The sequence below is a fragment of the Bos grunniens genome, chromosome 11 (genome assembly GCF_055505025.1).
Source record: "Bos grunniens cultivar Pamir isolate PY7600 chromosome 11, Bosgru_T2T1.0, whole genome shotgun sequence".
Classification (NCBI taxonomy): domain Eukaryota; kingdom Metazoa; phylum Chordata; class Mammalia; order Artiodactyla; family Bovidae; genus Bos; species Bos grunniens.
In genome coordinates this window covers 75,708,913-75,725,458 of record NC_141175.1, presented here as the reverse complement: position 1 = coordinate 75,725,458, position 16,546 = coordinate 75,708,913, and the positions used below count along the sequence as shown (strand labels likewise).

The window sequence follows — 16,546 nt, the reverse complement described above, 5'->3', positions numbered from 1 at the left end:
GATCTAGATTGTTATAAGTAGTAAGTGAGATAATGTGTGTAAAAGGCACAAAATATTTTGATGTTGGTAAATATGAGTTATCAGAGCAATATCAAGTTCTTGTCTGGATATACTCCCTGCTAACTTAATTTCTATGATTGCTGCTTTGTTACAAGAATAAGGAAATGAAGGAAAATGTTATTTTTTATTTTATGAAGTTATAATTAGAAGCTGGTACTTATTTACAAAGTCTAACTGGGAATTGTTGGGGTATTTTAATGGAGAGACCTTTTGTTTTCTTAGATGATGAACTGCTTTGCCACTACTAGAGCCATTATGTGTACTGAGCAGTTTGTTTATATGATATTTTATGCTGAAATAGCAAACTAGAGTTTGTATTGATCTCTACAGATAAAACATATTAAAATCCCATTAGTCTGATGAACTGATGTCCTACATGTTATGAACCTCTCTTCTGTGTTTACACGCTAGTGATTTGGAACAAATGACACTGGTGTAAGAGCAAGAGTCTATGTCTCTTCTTAATACGGCTGGGGATGAGGGGTTGAAAAAAAACTTTTAATTTATACAGTGGTTTAGAAATGAAACTTGACCTCTCTTGTGCCTTACTTTCCTCATTTGTTAAAGAAGGGTTAGCAGTATTTACTTCTCTCACTGTAGGGGTCACACAAAATAACTGGCTAATGATTATAACATGCTGTGAAAACTCAAAGAGTTTTCTCTGTAAGTTTCTTACAAACACAGCTCTGGAGCCAGAACAGAGTCAGTCCATTTTAAAGACTCTTCAAGACTAGAGTCCATTATAGTCTATCTTAAGATAGTCCATAAGTATAGTTGGGACCATCTTAACTACTTTAAGAACTTCTGTGCATTACACTAAAATGCTTTTATGGACTTTGGCGACTGAGAATTTTTCCAACAAAATTACTAACCATTTATTTGTGTGACAGTAGGCAGGTAAACCACACACACACGCACACACACACACAGGTGTGTGTAGGGGTGTGTGTGTGTGTGTGCTTCCCAACTCTTTATTTTAGCATGGCAGACTATCAAAGTGTAATGAGGCTAAGCATTTATCTTTAGGTAAGAGAATTCTCCCTTCTTTTATTTTTATTATTACATCCATTATACATTTACTTAATGTTAGAATCCTCCTACATTGGATTATTCAAAAATGTGTTAATTTTCAATAATTGGTCATTTTAGAGTCTTTATATACTTTGACCACCTGATGCAAAGAGCCTACTCATTGGAAAAGACTGATGCTGGGAAAGATTGAAGGCAAAAGGAGAAGAGGGTGGCAGAGGATGAGATGGCTAGATAGTATCATCGACTCAACAGACATGAATTTGAGCAAACTCTGGAGATAGTGAAGGACAGGGAAGTCTGGTGTGCTGCAGTCCATGGGGTTGCAAAGAGCTGGACACAACTTAGTGACTGAACAACAACAAAGAGTGATTATAATTGATATCTATTTAATTATATAATGGTTAGAGAACACGCTGTAAGATTTTATTCATTTGAGATATGTTGAGACTTGTTTATGATCAAGCATATGATCTTAGAAAATATGTCATGGATACATTAAAGAAAGTTTCACTCCTATTTTTATTGAAGTTGTCTGCAAATGTCAATTATATCAAATTAGCTGATAGTGTTCCTTAGATCTTCTATCTTCTTACTATTTGGGGTCAAATTTTCTAATCATTAACAACAAGAGTATTATGCAAATATCACTATGAATTTGTCTTTTTCTCTCTCTAGTTTTGTCTATCTTCACTTCATGTGTTTTGGAGCTCATCTATTAATTGCATGCATTCACATGTAAGATGATTATGTCTCCCTAATTGCTCTTTTATCATGAAATGTCTACCTTTACCTTCAGAAATACTTTGTGTTGAGATTTATTTCATGTAATATGAGTATGGAGATACTAATACTGATGTATATTATTGTCACCTTGCTATGCAAATTCTTTTCTAGATGTCTGACATATTATTTTCCTTTCCTTCCTTTGAAATGTTCTGCATCTTTATATTTAATAGATATCTTATAGATGACTTATAATTGAGTCTTCCTTCTTCATCCAGACTTACATTCTTTGCTTTATAATTGGAACATTTTTTTGCATTTTTATTTAAAGCAATTTCATATAGTTGGGTTTACATCTACTATTTTGCTAATTATTTTTAGTTTGTCCTTTTTAGATTTTGTTGTTTTTTATTGACTGTGGCTCCTTATTCATGGTTCCTTACTACATTCTATACTGTGTAGGAAATGACAGGAGCTGAAGTTGGACATAGAATTACAGAGAAATTATGAAGAAAGAATTATATATGCCATCCTAATTAATCTAAATTTTATTGTGCAGATATTAAAGATTCATTAAGCTTTTATGGACATTTAAGATCTTCTTTTAATGACAGGATGATTCATGGAGAATATGTGAATGAAACCTGACCTAAAAGAAGAAAAGTTTGTAGGGAATCTATGAAAATAGTCTGTCAAGACATGGGGGGAACTGGAAATTAAGGAATTCCAAATAAAGATGAAGACAAGAGGATGCATTTGAGAAGAACTCAGAGGGGAAAATGTCAGAATCTGGTGATTTATAAGCATGGACATTTTGATAGTTAACATTTCTAGATACTCTTAGGTTCCTATCCTGAGAACTGTCTGAGGATGACTCAGGTGGTAAAGAATATGTCTACAATGCAGGAGACCCACGTTCAATCCCTGGGTCAGGAAGATCCCTTGGAGAACACTGATGTTGATGGTACCATTTACTGACCAAAGGAGAGTAGAAGACAGGTAGAATTGGAGGTGTCATAAGCTTGTTTTGGGGCTTGATGTGTTTTCAGATATTTGTGGGCACCTAGCTACAAATATTTAATGGGATGCAAGTTTGGAGCTTCAACAAAAGCTTGGTCTAGAGTAAAACATTTGGAAGTTATCCAATTATCTATCAGTTGAGCAGGAAGAAGGATGAAATTTCCTGAGGAATATATAATCAGAGACTTATATTATGTCCACTGTGATTATGTGAATGTGGACATGTGTGTATACACATCATTATGCATGAGGATATTTTAAATTGTTGAGTACAACATGAAACCTAAGTTTACTTTTAAAACCAAGTCGAATAAAACTAAAGAACATACACACTAAAAATTGATTCTATATAAATCAAAATTGACCAGGAGTATCCTTACCAGTTCAATCATTAGCTTTATCTGTGAAGTTATTCTATGTAATGTTCTGCTTTTCAGGTTGCAGCTAAGTTCAACAACATTGGAGCTTTTCAGTTCCCATTTTGATTGCATCTCTGTGAAGATTTTTAGTCTGTTTACTCATGAGAAGTTAATAACCAGCTTCACTGAATAAACAGACTAAAGATCTACTTTAAAAAAGGACAACTGTTCAGTTTTACAACAGTGCCTTAGATTTCAATGTGGAAGATCCTAATTACATCCAGTTTCAGGAGGTGGTTAAATGTTTTTTGGATACTGAAACTTGGTTATATCGAATGATTCATAAACTTGTACTTTTCAAAGATTTATTATGGATTTTTATTACAGAAATATTTAATATATATTTTTAGACTTCAGGATTGACTAGAAGGAATGGTTCATGCCACAGTTTCACTGGTAAGATACTAGGTTGGAAAGAGAAGAAGGAATTAGCAATGTGGAACAATTAAGGAATGAAGATTTAGATAAAAACTGTTACCTAGGATACCTGTGCTGCACAAAATGGCCTTTTCTTGTCTAGTGATTTCACAGGCTCTCACAGATGTCAGGGAAGTCAGTCTGCATCACAGGGCACAAACATCTGGACCTTGCTCTCCTGCCTTCTTGCTGCACACCCTGAGCTCAAAGACATTTAAACATCATGGTCAGACTGATTTCAGGATGATGCACACATCCTGAAAGTGAGATGTGGATTATGTTTATGACTCTAAAATATTATCATTCAAAAATAGCACTGCCTTTGTGAAAGCCTACAATGTTATTAAAATATTTCCCATTATCATCTTCCTAGAGGGCAGAAATAAATAGACAAGGCAAATAAGTTCTCTTAGGAATTCTGTCTTCTCATTTCCATGGAAAATTCACACTCTTCATATGAAATGTATTTGTTTTCTGTTCAGACTGCAGTGTTTCTTCCCCCAATTCACTGACAGCCATTCTGCTAACTTCATGCTTAACTGCATATCCTCGGGCTATGATAATTTACACACCCTCTGCCTACATAGGATGCTGCAGGTCAAATCGTGTTGTTGACAGAAAATGCACAATGACTGCTGCTACCACGCTACTTTTCAGCTCATGCTCTGTGCCTGGACTCCTCTATACATATAAAGTATATGTTCAGGAGATCTGTACAATCACACAAGAGAACAGGCAGTATAGTTATCATGCAGACCAGGAGGTTACTATGCAGAAATGTTAGAGGACAAGATTGTGTTCCTTCAATCCTGGCTCCCCCTTGCTATCATTCTTGAATACCTGATACGCTGTTTTACACATAATAGTTACTTAAAATATGACAGTGAATGACTGCTTCAAAGAAAAGTAAGCCACTAACTGATATGTTGTGGGATAAAATATACACTGATTCATATTCTTCCTTAATATTTCTCTTAAACTTATTTGCTAATTTTCTCTTTAGAGAAATAAAGAAAGCTGAGTGCTGAAGAACTGATGCTTTTGAACTGTGGTGTTGGACTCTTGAGAGTCCCTTGGACTGCAAGGAGATCCAACTAGTGAATCCTAAAGGAAAGCAGTCCTGAATATTCACTGGAAGGACTGATGCTGAAGCTGAAACTCCAATACTTTGGCCACCTGATGCGAAGAATTGACTCACTGGAAAAGACCATGATGCTGGGAAGGATTGAAGGCAAGAGGACGAGGGGATGACAGGATGAGATGGTAGGATAGCATCACAGACTTGATGATGGACTTGAGTTTGAGCAAGCTCTGGCAGTTGGTAATAGACAGGGAAGCCTGGCAGTTGGTAATGGACAGGAAGCTGCAGTCCATGGGGTCACAAACAGCAGGACACAACTGAGCAACTGAACTGAACTGAAATGAAGTGAAAGTGTTAGTCATTCAGTCATATCCAGCTGTTTGCGAACCCATGGACTATAGCCTGCTAGGCTCCTCTGTCCATGGAATTCTCCAGGAAAGAATACTGGAGCAGGAAGCCATTCCCTTTTCCAGGGGATTTCCCAACCCAGCTTCACACCCAAGTCTCCTGCATTGCAGGCAGATTCTTTACCATCTGAGCCACAAAGAAAACCCTAATTTTCCCTACAAATTTTACCTAAAACTATTTGTTCTTTATGTGTGTGTATTTATATCTCATTCCCAAGAGTAATGGCTTAACTTTGTATAACTTTTAAAGTTCTATTGAATATATTATTTGATTCCATAATGTGAGGTTTCTAGAACCAAAGCCTGTATCCTAGGTTGACATTCTAACTGTTGAATGAAAAAGTTGGTGAATGAGTGAATAAATGGATCTGTTTCACTGAAACATCAGAAAGTATGTCATTACAGCAAGCTTCCTGTTGAATTTAACCCTGACTACTAATGAGCAGTGGGCCAAGGAATGTTACTTATGAGGAAGCAAATAAATGGATTAGATTAAGTCTATTACCTTCAAAATCACAAATAAGCAGAACACATTCCTGGAAGCAAAGAGGAATAGATTAAGTAAAATCATAAAGTAAGGATCAGAGTGGAGAAACACAAACAGACCAAAAGGAGAGGTCAAACACTGGTAGGATCTGAGGTATTTTGTCTTTAAGAAACTGTACTTAGGATACGTAGGAATTCCAGTTGCAAGGAGAGATGGTCAGTAAATAAAGAAAAATAATATACCTTCCCCTGTGCCCATCGTTGTATATGACAAGCTATCACTCTCATAGTCTTTTGTTTAGGTCAGAAATCTGGCCATGATATGGCTGGATTTTCTGCTCAGGGTCTCACAAAGCTGAAATCAAGATGTGAGCTAGACTGGGTTCACATCTAGCTCCAATGGTTGTTGGCAGAATTAAGTACGTTGCTCTTGCAGGACTGATACAATTTTCTTATTGACTATTGGCTGCAGGTACTCTCATCTTCCAGAGGCTACCCAGTGTTTTCCACTCTATGGTCCTGTCCACAGTATGGGAGCTTGTGTCTTCAAAACCAGCAGGAGACTGCCCAGACTTTTCCTTTTAAGGTTTTACCTGTCTGGGTCAGGTACCCCCAGCTAATCTTTTGATTAGACCTTAATCACATTTATGTAGCCCTTTTCACATATTGTCTACCCATAGCATTGAATGCTACTCCAGCATCATCATAGATCTACCACATTGAAGACTGAACAAGGCAAGTACACCAGCTGTGTGAGAATCTCCAGGGCCAGGCTAAAACTCTACCTACCACAGGAAGTGAATCCTTAACTCAGAGTAAATGAGAAATTGAGGGGCACAGGAAAGGAAAGAGAAGAAGGGATGTTCAAAAAGCTTCCCAATATTAAATTGGGAGCTATTGATTCTCAAGCACTGTATGAGAGAAATGCCTGCATTGAGGGTGAGGAGAGGTGAACAGAAGCAGTCTCTGAGGGGGAGACAGACAGCAGAGGAGGAACTTAATAATTATCTGAAGGAGGATGGTGCCTTGTCAAGAGAAGAATTAAAGTCAGAGCATTTACCTAGTAATCACATTGGGAGAACTATGATTATAAAATTACTGGGGATAACGCTGAAAGACATGTTGGCAGTAATTCGCTTCCAAAGATTAAATAGAAGTTTTAGAGGTGGAGAAATGGAGAATGTTTTGAAAGAAATATAGTACGGAATAAAAAAAAATTCTCAAAATTGCTGGTTTGATTATGCAGAATTATAGTGATAAAAACTATATGAATGCTATTCAGAAATGAAATGACTGCTAGAAAAGACAAAAATCAGTGACTAAGAAGGCACAAGAAATGTCATAAGTTTCAACTAAGAAAGAGGTGAAAATGAAAAATAGAAGTAAGGGTATTTAGAAAAAGTTCAAAGTGTCGTATAGTGCAAGGCATTATTATCAGTGATCCAGACAGGTGTGCTCCTCTGGCCACATGTGATGTATCTGTCAGGTCTCTCTTTCCCTAAGTAGAGAGGTTGGGGCTGATACATCAGGCTGCTAGAGGTAAACAACAGGGTATATTTTATTGAAGCATTTTAAATGGGGAGAGGAGAAACAAAATGCACAGGTGCAAATATTTCAAGCCAATTATATGACATGGAAGGGCATATTGGGTCCAATTACTCAGTCATATTTGTAAAGACTAAAAGAGAAAAAAAATAAAAACCACAGATATGTGGGGAAAGAACACATTTTGTAAGGGCAGAGTTTGACTTGAGAGGTTGTGTCCTGCATCACTAAAATTAGAACCAGTGAGTTCAGGCTGACTGAGAGAACAAGAGTAACAGGGCTCAGGCTGAGGGAAAAGCTGAAGAATTCCAGGGATGGATATGCACTTCATTCCCAAACAAGAGTTCTTGATCTAGGAAACTAATATGAAAGAAAAGAAAACATACCAAAGCTTGAGAAATGGTGATGCAGAGAGGAAAAAAGGAGAGGCATTAAAAAGAACAGGTCTAAATGAACATCACAGAGCAACATGCATTGAAACCAGATAAGTAACTGTTGTAAATGGCAGAAATACAGAAGCATTCAACAGAACTAAAGAAAAGGCCTATAGGATAGGATAGAAATAAAAGTACAGTTTCCCAGGAAGGTGGTATTCCAATCCAAGAAAAGCTGCTTATTAAGATGAGAAGTATGAAGAATGAGATGGCAAGAGTGAACATAGACATTTTAGGAATCAGTGAATTCAAATGGACCAGAATGGACAAATTTAATTCAGATGACCATTATATCTACTACTGTGGGCAAGAATCCCTTAGAAGAAATGGAGTAGCCATCATAGTCAACAAGAGAGTCCAAAATGCAGTATTGGGTGCAGTCTCATAAATGACAGAATGATCTCTGTTCATTTCCAAGGCAAACCATTCTATATTACAGTAATCCAAGTCTATGCCTCAACCAGTAATGATGAAGAAGCTGAAGTTGAATGGTTCTATGAAGACCTACAAGACCTTCTAGAACTAAAACCCAAAAAAGATGTCCTTTTTATCAGAGGGACTGGAATACAAAAGTAGGAAGTCAAGAGCTACCTGGAGTAATAGGCAAATTTGTCCCCCAAGTACAAGATGAAGCAGGGAAAAGGGTAACAGTGTTTTGCCAAGAGAATGCACTGGTCATAGCAAACACCCTCTTCCAACAACACAAGGGAAGACTCTACACATGGACATCACCAGATGGTCGATACCAAAATCAGATTGATTATATTCTTTGTGGCCAAAGATGGAGAAGCTCTATACAGTCAGCAAAAATAAAACCAGGAGCTGACTGTGGCTCAGATCATGAACTTCTTATTGCCAAATTCAGAGTTAAATTGAAGAAAGTAGAGAATACCACTAGACCATTCAGGTATGACCTAAATCAAATCCCTTATGATTATATAGAGGAAGTGACAAATAGATTCAAGGGATTAGATTTGATAGACAGAGCGCCTGAAGAACTAAGGACAGAGGTTCATGACACTGAACAGGGACAGTGATCAAGACCATCCCTGAGAAAAAGAAATGCAAAAAGGCAAAATGGTTGTCTGAGGACACCTTACAAATAGCTGAGAAAAGAAGAGAAGCTAAAGGCAAAGGAGAAAAGAAAAGATATACGCATCTGAATGCAGAGTTCCAAAGAATAGCAAGGAGAGATAAGAAAGCCTTCCTCAGTGATCAATGCAAAGAAACAGAGGAAACCAGTGGAATGGGGAAGACTAGAGATCTCTTCAAGAAAATTAGAGATACCAAGGGAACATTTCATGCAAAGATTAGCACAATAAAGGACAGAAACAATATGGACCTAACAGAAGCAGAAGATGTTAAGAAAAGATGGCAAGAACAGACAGAAGAACTATACAAAAAAGATCTTCATGACCCAGATAATCATGATGGTGTGATCACTCACCTAGAGCCAGATATCCTGGAATCTGAAGTCAAATGGGCCTCAGGAAGCATCACTATGAACAAAGCTAGTGGAGGTAACAGAATTCCAGCTAAGCTATTTCAAGTCCTAAAAGATGATGCTGTGAAAGTGCTGTCCTCAATATGCCAGCAAATTTGGAAATCTCAGCAGTGGCCACAAGACTGGAAAAGGTCAGTTTTCATCCCAGTCCCAAAGAAAGGCAATGCCAAAGAATGTTTCAGTTCAGTTCAGTCGCTCAGTTGTGTCCGACTCTTTGTGACACCATGGCTTCCCTGTCTGTCACCAATTCCTGGAGCTTACTCAAACTCATGTCCATAGAGTTGGTGATGCCATCCAACCATCTCATCCTCTGTCATCCCCTCCTCCTCCTGCCTTCAATCTTTCCTAGCATCAGGGTCTTTTCAAATTAGTCAGCTCTTCACATCAGGTGGCCAAAGTACTAGAGTTTCAGCTTCAACATCAGTCCTTCCAATGAATACCCAGGATTGATCTCCTTTAGGATGGACTGGTTGGATCTCCTTGCAGTCCAAGGGACTCTCAAGAGTCTTCTCCAACACCACAGATCAAAAGCATCAATTCTTCGGCGCTCAGTTTTCTTTATATTCCAACTCTCACATCCATACATGACCACTGGAAAAACCGCAGCTGTGACTAGATGGACCTTTGTTGGCAAGGTAATGTAATGTCTCTGCTTTTTGATATGCTGTCTATAAGGTTGGTCATAGGTTTTCTTGCAAGGAGCAATCATCTTTTAATTTAATGGCTACAGTCACCATCTACAGTGAATTTGGAGACCAAAAAAATAAAGTTTATCACTGTTTCCAAAGACACAAAAGGCAAAGAATGTTCAAATACCACAGAATTGCACTCATTTCAGACACTAGCAAGGTAATGCTTAAAATTCTCCAAGCCAGGGTTCAACAATATGTGAACTGAGAACTTCTAGATGTTCAAGCTGGATTTAGAAAAGGCAGAGAGACCAGAGATCAAATTGCCAACAACCACTGGATCATTGAAAAAGCAAGAGAGTTCCAGAAAAATATCTACTTCTGCTTCATTGACTATGCCAAAGTCTTTGACTATGTGGATCACAAAAAACTGTGGAAAATTCTTCAAGAGATGGAGCACCAGACCATTACCTGCCTCTTGAGAAATCTGTATGCAGGTCAAGAAGCAACAGTCAGAACTGGACATGGAGCAAATGGAGCAAACCAGAAAAGGCTGGTTACAAATTGGGAAAGGAGTATGTCAAGGCTGTATATTATCACCCTGCTTATTTAACTTTTATACAGAGTATTTCTGGCAAAATGCCAGGCTGGATGAAGCACAATCTGGAATCAAGATTGCTGGGAGAAATATCAATAACCTTAGATATGCAGATGACACCACCCTTAAGGTAGAAAGCAAAGAACTAAAGAGTCTCTTGATGAAAGTGAAAGAGGAGAGTGAAAAAGTTGGCTTAAAACTCAACATTCAAAAAACTAAGGTCATGGCCTCTGGTCTCATCACTTCATGGCAAATAGATGGGGAAACAATGGAAACAATGAGAGACTTCATTTTGGGGAGCTCCAAAATCACTGCAGATGGTAACCGCAGCCATGAAATTAAAACATGCTTGCTCCTTGGAAGAAAAGCTATGACCAACCTAAGCAGTGTATTAAAAAGCAGAGACATTACTTTGCTGACAAAGGTCTATCTTGTCAAAGCTATGGTTTTTCCAGTAATCATGTATGGATGTGAGAGCTGGACTATAAAGAAAGCTGAGCACCAAAGAATTGATGCTTTTGATTTGTGGTGTTGGAGAAGACTCTTGAGAGTCCCTTGAACTGCAAGGAGATCCAACCAGTCCATCCTAAAGGAAATCAGTCTTAAATATTCATTGGAAGGACTGATGCTGAAGCTGAAACTCCAATACTTTGACCACCTGATGTGAAGAACTGACTCATTGGAAAAGACCCTGATGCTAGGAAAGATTGAAGGCAGGATGAGAAGGGGATGACAGAGGATGAGATAGTTGGATCGCATCATGGACTCAATGGGCAGAGTTTGAGCAAGATGGTGAAGGACAGGGAATCCTGGTGGGCTGTGGTCCATTGGATCACAAAGAGTCGGACATGACTGAGCGACTAAATTGAACTGAAAACTTCCCACTAAGTCCACATGTTCTGTTCCTCCCAGCCTCTTCTTCTGCCTCATAAATGGCTGATCCCATGTCCTCCTGTAGTCCTGAACTCTAAAATCTTTTTTCCAAATCTTTCTTGGTTAGTGGTAAGCATAAAGTTGAAGGATCCTATTTTATCAGAACTGTTTTTAAATTGTTCATTATTTGTTGCTGTTGAAGAGGGACCAAGTGAACTAATTCATGTAATGATGCTGTTGAATAAAGCTTAATGAGATTTTCCCTCAGGAAACTGTACATTTTGTTACAAGAAAAGGATTTACCTCAAGGTGAGATTTTCATGCAGGAGATGGCTTATTTAGAGTCAGGGCTTTCCCATGATTCTTAAAAGTAAAGCCCAGAGATAAATGCCTAGTCATTCTGCAAATACGACTAGCCCTCGATGAAAGTCGTGGAGTTTTGCCAAAGAAAGTCTGGATCTTATGATTCTGTATCTCTTATTTGTATCGTACACATTATCATTTTGATCACAGAACACAGTCTGGGCTAAATGTTGCTAAGGATACAGCTTCACTTTGCATCTTTATTTGTGGGAGCACATTTAACAAGCATTTATTGTAGAATCTGTTATGTGTCAAGCAGTACCCTTGAAATTAGGAACACAATATTGAGTCATGTGTCCCCCCATTATGGAGCTCAGGGTTTGACAGTTTAGCAGAGAAGTCCTATACACAGCTACCTCATCTCATTAATTCTAAAACACATCTTTCATTTATATTCTATCACCTCTGGAGTTGAAATGTTTCATAAAATCGATGGCCCCATGGTTTAATGCAAACCATTTCTCTTTCTTTGTGTTATATAAAGTAATGGGACACATTATCATCAATGGCATCCTAGATTTGAGAAATATAATAACCTCTAATTACAAAGACGTAAATGCTACACAGATCTTACTAAAGAACATGGAGGAAACTGGAGAAAACAATGTCAAATTTGAGAAAGGAGTTGATTCAAAAGGATTGTTGATAAGATTCAAAAAAATTTCACCAGGCAGGAAGGAGGAAGGCTAGGGAGACCTGCAGGGCACAGAGAACAGCAAGAACATTTTACATGTTAATCTTGACACAACTGAGTGATCCTGTGTGCTGGCTTATAGAGGTCCTTGGAAGATTGTTGTAACACGAAACTGGAAAGGTAAATTGTGATAAGAGAGTAGAAACCTTTAAATGGCTTTAACAATAGGTCTCTGATATCATTTATCTAATATCTTTAAGTTTGTTTGCTTTCTTCCTGTTTCAACTATAGTGAGCTTGTACTAACTTTCCAGACTACCTGTCAATTTTAACTAGCTTAAAGGAGGCTTGGAGAAGCAGTAGCAGTACTCAAGTTTAAGCTGTCTCGTAAAGCAGGTATTGATTTGATTCTTAGCTAGGTGACTTCTTAACTCCAAATAACAGGAAATACGCAAAGGTGGAAAAGAATAGTGATTTTTGTTTTTCAAGTGACACTATGAAGATGGAGTTTAAAAGCCTTCCATCCTTTTCTATCTCTGAGTTATCTATCCGTTAACTGATGTATTAGCATACAGTTTTAAACTTTTCTTAGGGGACTTGCGTATGTTCCCCCTTTCCTATCCCTAGGAGAAGATGATAATCATTGTCAATATTAATAGTTCTGCAAGACAGGAACACATTTGATAATGATTAATTTATTATGTTGACATTCCCTTTTTTGTTGTTATTGATTTCGTGTTCTACAATTTCTGAATTAATAACAAGGCAGGACTGACTTGGATCTTAAAGTCACTTTTCTGGCACCACTGTAAAACCTGGATTATTTCTTTGTCTAAGAAATATAACAAGTGTATGGCATGCGTTAGGCTAACATATTCCAGAGAGCTGGCTATGGGTAAGGAAGAGTGAATCTGGATCCAATCCTCAGACCCAGCCTGCGGCTGCTGAGAGCAGGACCATGCTGCTGGGTGACAATTGGTGAAGGCAGCCCCTGGGCAAAAAGAGAGGGGCCCCACTTAACCACACCCCAAAGCTGGGAGTTATGTTAACGTGTATTCTTTCCAGACCCTGTCTGTTCTCCCACCAGTGACCATCATGCCAGGTATTAGGCTACTACTCTTCAATTCGAAACCCACACTTCTAAAAATATGTCTTCATGATGCTGGATGAGGACTCTGTAAACCCATTTTTGCTTTGACATCTGGCTTCCCATTAGGATCAACCAAAAGGGGGCAATGGAGGGAATCTACAAGGCTGCAGTAGAAAGAGAGGACTTAGTGATTCCTTGTTTACTTCCTGGCTGTTTGCATCAATAGTTCTTGTCACCGTTACCCTAGAAATACTTCTTTATGCCAACAATGACAGTTTTTCCATATCAGGAGGTGATCTCTAAGAGGTCTGGGTCTCAGTTCCATGGAGACGCTCCTCTAAATTCCTAAGTTTTGTACTATTCCAAGGTCTTCCCTTATTCCCTAGTGCTGGCTGATCTTTCCTGATAACTTAGACAGTTTTTGTTTCCCATCCGCGTCCTCATTCGTAATATTATTCCAACTTAATTCTTTTTGATTTTAAATTTTCTATCTTAAGAATCTTTTAAAATCATAGATATTGTTTCTATCACCTGACTGCATGTTGACTGGTCCTGTCTCAGTGATCTTCATATAGTCCCTATATCAGAGTCTCAGCCTATTTGTTTGCATCAAGTCTAGGATTCTTACTTTTATCAGAAACATAACTAAATAGGTTGGAGGAATAAGTCCATGCATATCCTCTTCATGTTATTTGTAAAGAATTCAAATATGGCAACTGATGTGGGCATTAGCCCAGCCTTTTTCTTCTGGGAAATTTCACATTTTTTTCTGGTTTTCTTCTATCAGAAAGAATGTCTTTCATTCTTATATTATCTATAATATTTTGAGACTTTCCTATAGTTTAGCTCAGAATGAGTTTGCATGAATGTCCTAATATCTCACTTGCATACTAGATTTATGCTTCTATTAAAATTAAGCTCATTATATTGAAAATACTTGTCAGTAGTTAATAAGCAATGTAAAATGTTAGAGATCAAAATTACAGGTAAGCTAGAAAACATAATTAACAAATAATATTGATATAAACATATAGTTTTTCAACAGAAATATTGCACGGAAAGAATTACCCCTCTTGTCACAGCATAGTTCCTCAATAAATGTTTCCCAATGAATGAGTGAACAGACCTGAATTAAGGCAGAAGCAGAGAAGGTAAAGAGAAAAGGGTGGAACTGGGGAGCTTCTGCCAATTACCAGAAGAATCTCTTGGTTGTGGAGTGTGAGGAAAAGGAGGTAAATGGAATAACTCTGGGTTTGGGGGACAGTCTTGGGAACTGGACAAATGATAGTGGCATACACAGACTAAAATGAAAAGCCAACGGATGGAACTGGTGAGGCTCAGAGGTAAATATTCTCACCTCAACTACTCAAGCATTCGTTGTGCTCTTTAACCATGCATATAGGCTTTAGGCCAAAGAAGAGACGTTGACCCTGAAAATACCAAGTTCAGTCCCTGCTTCAGCTCACCCAAGGGACAAGACAAGAAGACCCTTCCTGAAGTTAAGGCCTAACCCAACCTTGCCTCACACAATGTTGGTGCCTAATAATTGTCGATCAAACTGTCACTGGACTCTTGATAAATAATATTCTGAAATGTTATTTATGTTCTTCTTCTTCTCTGATTATTATGGATATCAATCATCTCTGCTAAAACCTCAACCAACACTGGAGTTTTATGAAATTTGCCTTCTCAAATATATTATAATATATTATATATTAATATAATGGAGAAAAGACAGTTTCTTCAATAAGTGGTGCTGGGAAAAGTGGACAGTTACATGTAGAAGAATGAAACTAGAAAATTCTCTAACATTATACACAAAATTAAACTCAAAATGGATCAAAAGCTAAATATAAGGCTGGACACTATAAACTCTTAGAGGAAAACATAGGCAGAACATTCTTTGACATAAATCGCAGTATTTTTTTGATCCACCTCCTAGAGTAACAAAAATAAAAACAAAAATAAATGGAACCTAATTAAATTTAAAAGCTTCTCAACAGCAAAGGAAGTAAAAAACAAAATGAAAAGACAATTTACAAAATGGGAGAAAATATTTGCAAATGAACCAACCAAGTGATTAATCTTCAAAATATACAAACAGCTCATGAAGCTCTATGTCATAAAAACAAATAATCCAAAATGGGCAGAAAGTCCAAACAGACATTTCTCCAAAGAAAACATACAGATGGCCAAAAAGCACATGAAAAGATGCTCAACATCATTATCAGAGAAATGCAAATCAAAGCTACAATGAGGTGTCACCTCATACTGATAAGAATGGCCATCATCAAAAAGTCTACAAATAATAAAGGCTGGAGAGGGTGTGAGGAAATGGGAACCCTCCTGCACTGTTGCTGGGATGTAGATTGGTACAGCCTCTATGGAGAGCAGTATGGAGATTCCTTTTTAAAAACTAAATGTATGATCCAGCCATCCCATTCCTGGGCATATATCTGGGGAAAGCCATAATCTGAAAGTTAAGTGCACCCCAATGTTCAGTGAAGCACTGTTTACAATAGCCAGGATATGGAAGCAACCTAAATGTCCACTGACAGAGGACTGGATAAAGAATATGTGGTTCATATATATAATGGGACATTATTCAGTCCTATAAATAAGGAAATAATTTACATGAACATGGAGGGACCCAGAGATTATCATATTAAGTCAATCAAAGACAAATCCCATAAGGTATCATTCATATATGGAATGTAAGTTTTTAAAAAAAGATAAAAATGAACTTATTTACAGAAACAGAGTTACAGACATTGAAAACAAACTTATGGTTACCAAAGGGGAATTATAGTGGGCAGGGATAAATTAGGAGCTTGGGATGTGCATATGCACATCTGTGTGCACACACACACACACGCACACACACTACTGCATCTAAGACAGATAACCAATAACAACCTACCATATAGCAAAGGGAACTCTATTTAATATTCTCTATAACCTCTGAGAAAAGAATCTAAAATTAATAAATATATGTATATCACTGAATCACTTTGCTGTATACCTGGAACTAACACAATATTAAAAACCAACTGTACTCCAATAAAATTAAAATATATAAAATATGTCCCTTCTCAATCTTTTCATAAACATACTTGCTGCCATTTCTTACATTTAAGAGTTGACAGTAATTCTTAACTAGCTTTTCACATCTCAGCTGCAGAGTATTCTCTTGCACCCTGAGATTTTACCATAGCTGGGAAAGAACAAATAC

The 16,546-nt window shown here is 37.5% G+C and overlaps 1 protein-coding gene across 11 annotated transcripts in view; it reads right to left on the bottom strand.

Annotated features, from left to right (window-relative positions):
- The window catches only part of LOC147363331 (uncharacterized), a 342,275-nt gene that overhangs the window by 99,691 nt on the left and 226,038 nt on the right, over window positions 1-16,546 (bottom strand). For 2 of the 11 annotated variants that reach the window (XR_015136976.1, XR_015136979.1), the window contains one exon: window positions 3,733-3,869. The exons of the other annotated variants lie outside the window; for them this stretch is intronic. The gene's annotated coding sequence lies outside the window, so the exon portion shown is untranslated. The remainder of the gene's footprint in view (window positions 1-3,732; window positions 3,870-16,546) is intronic. 11 annotated transcript variants of the gene reach the window in all.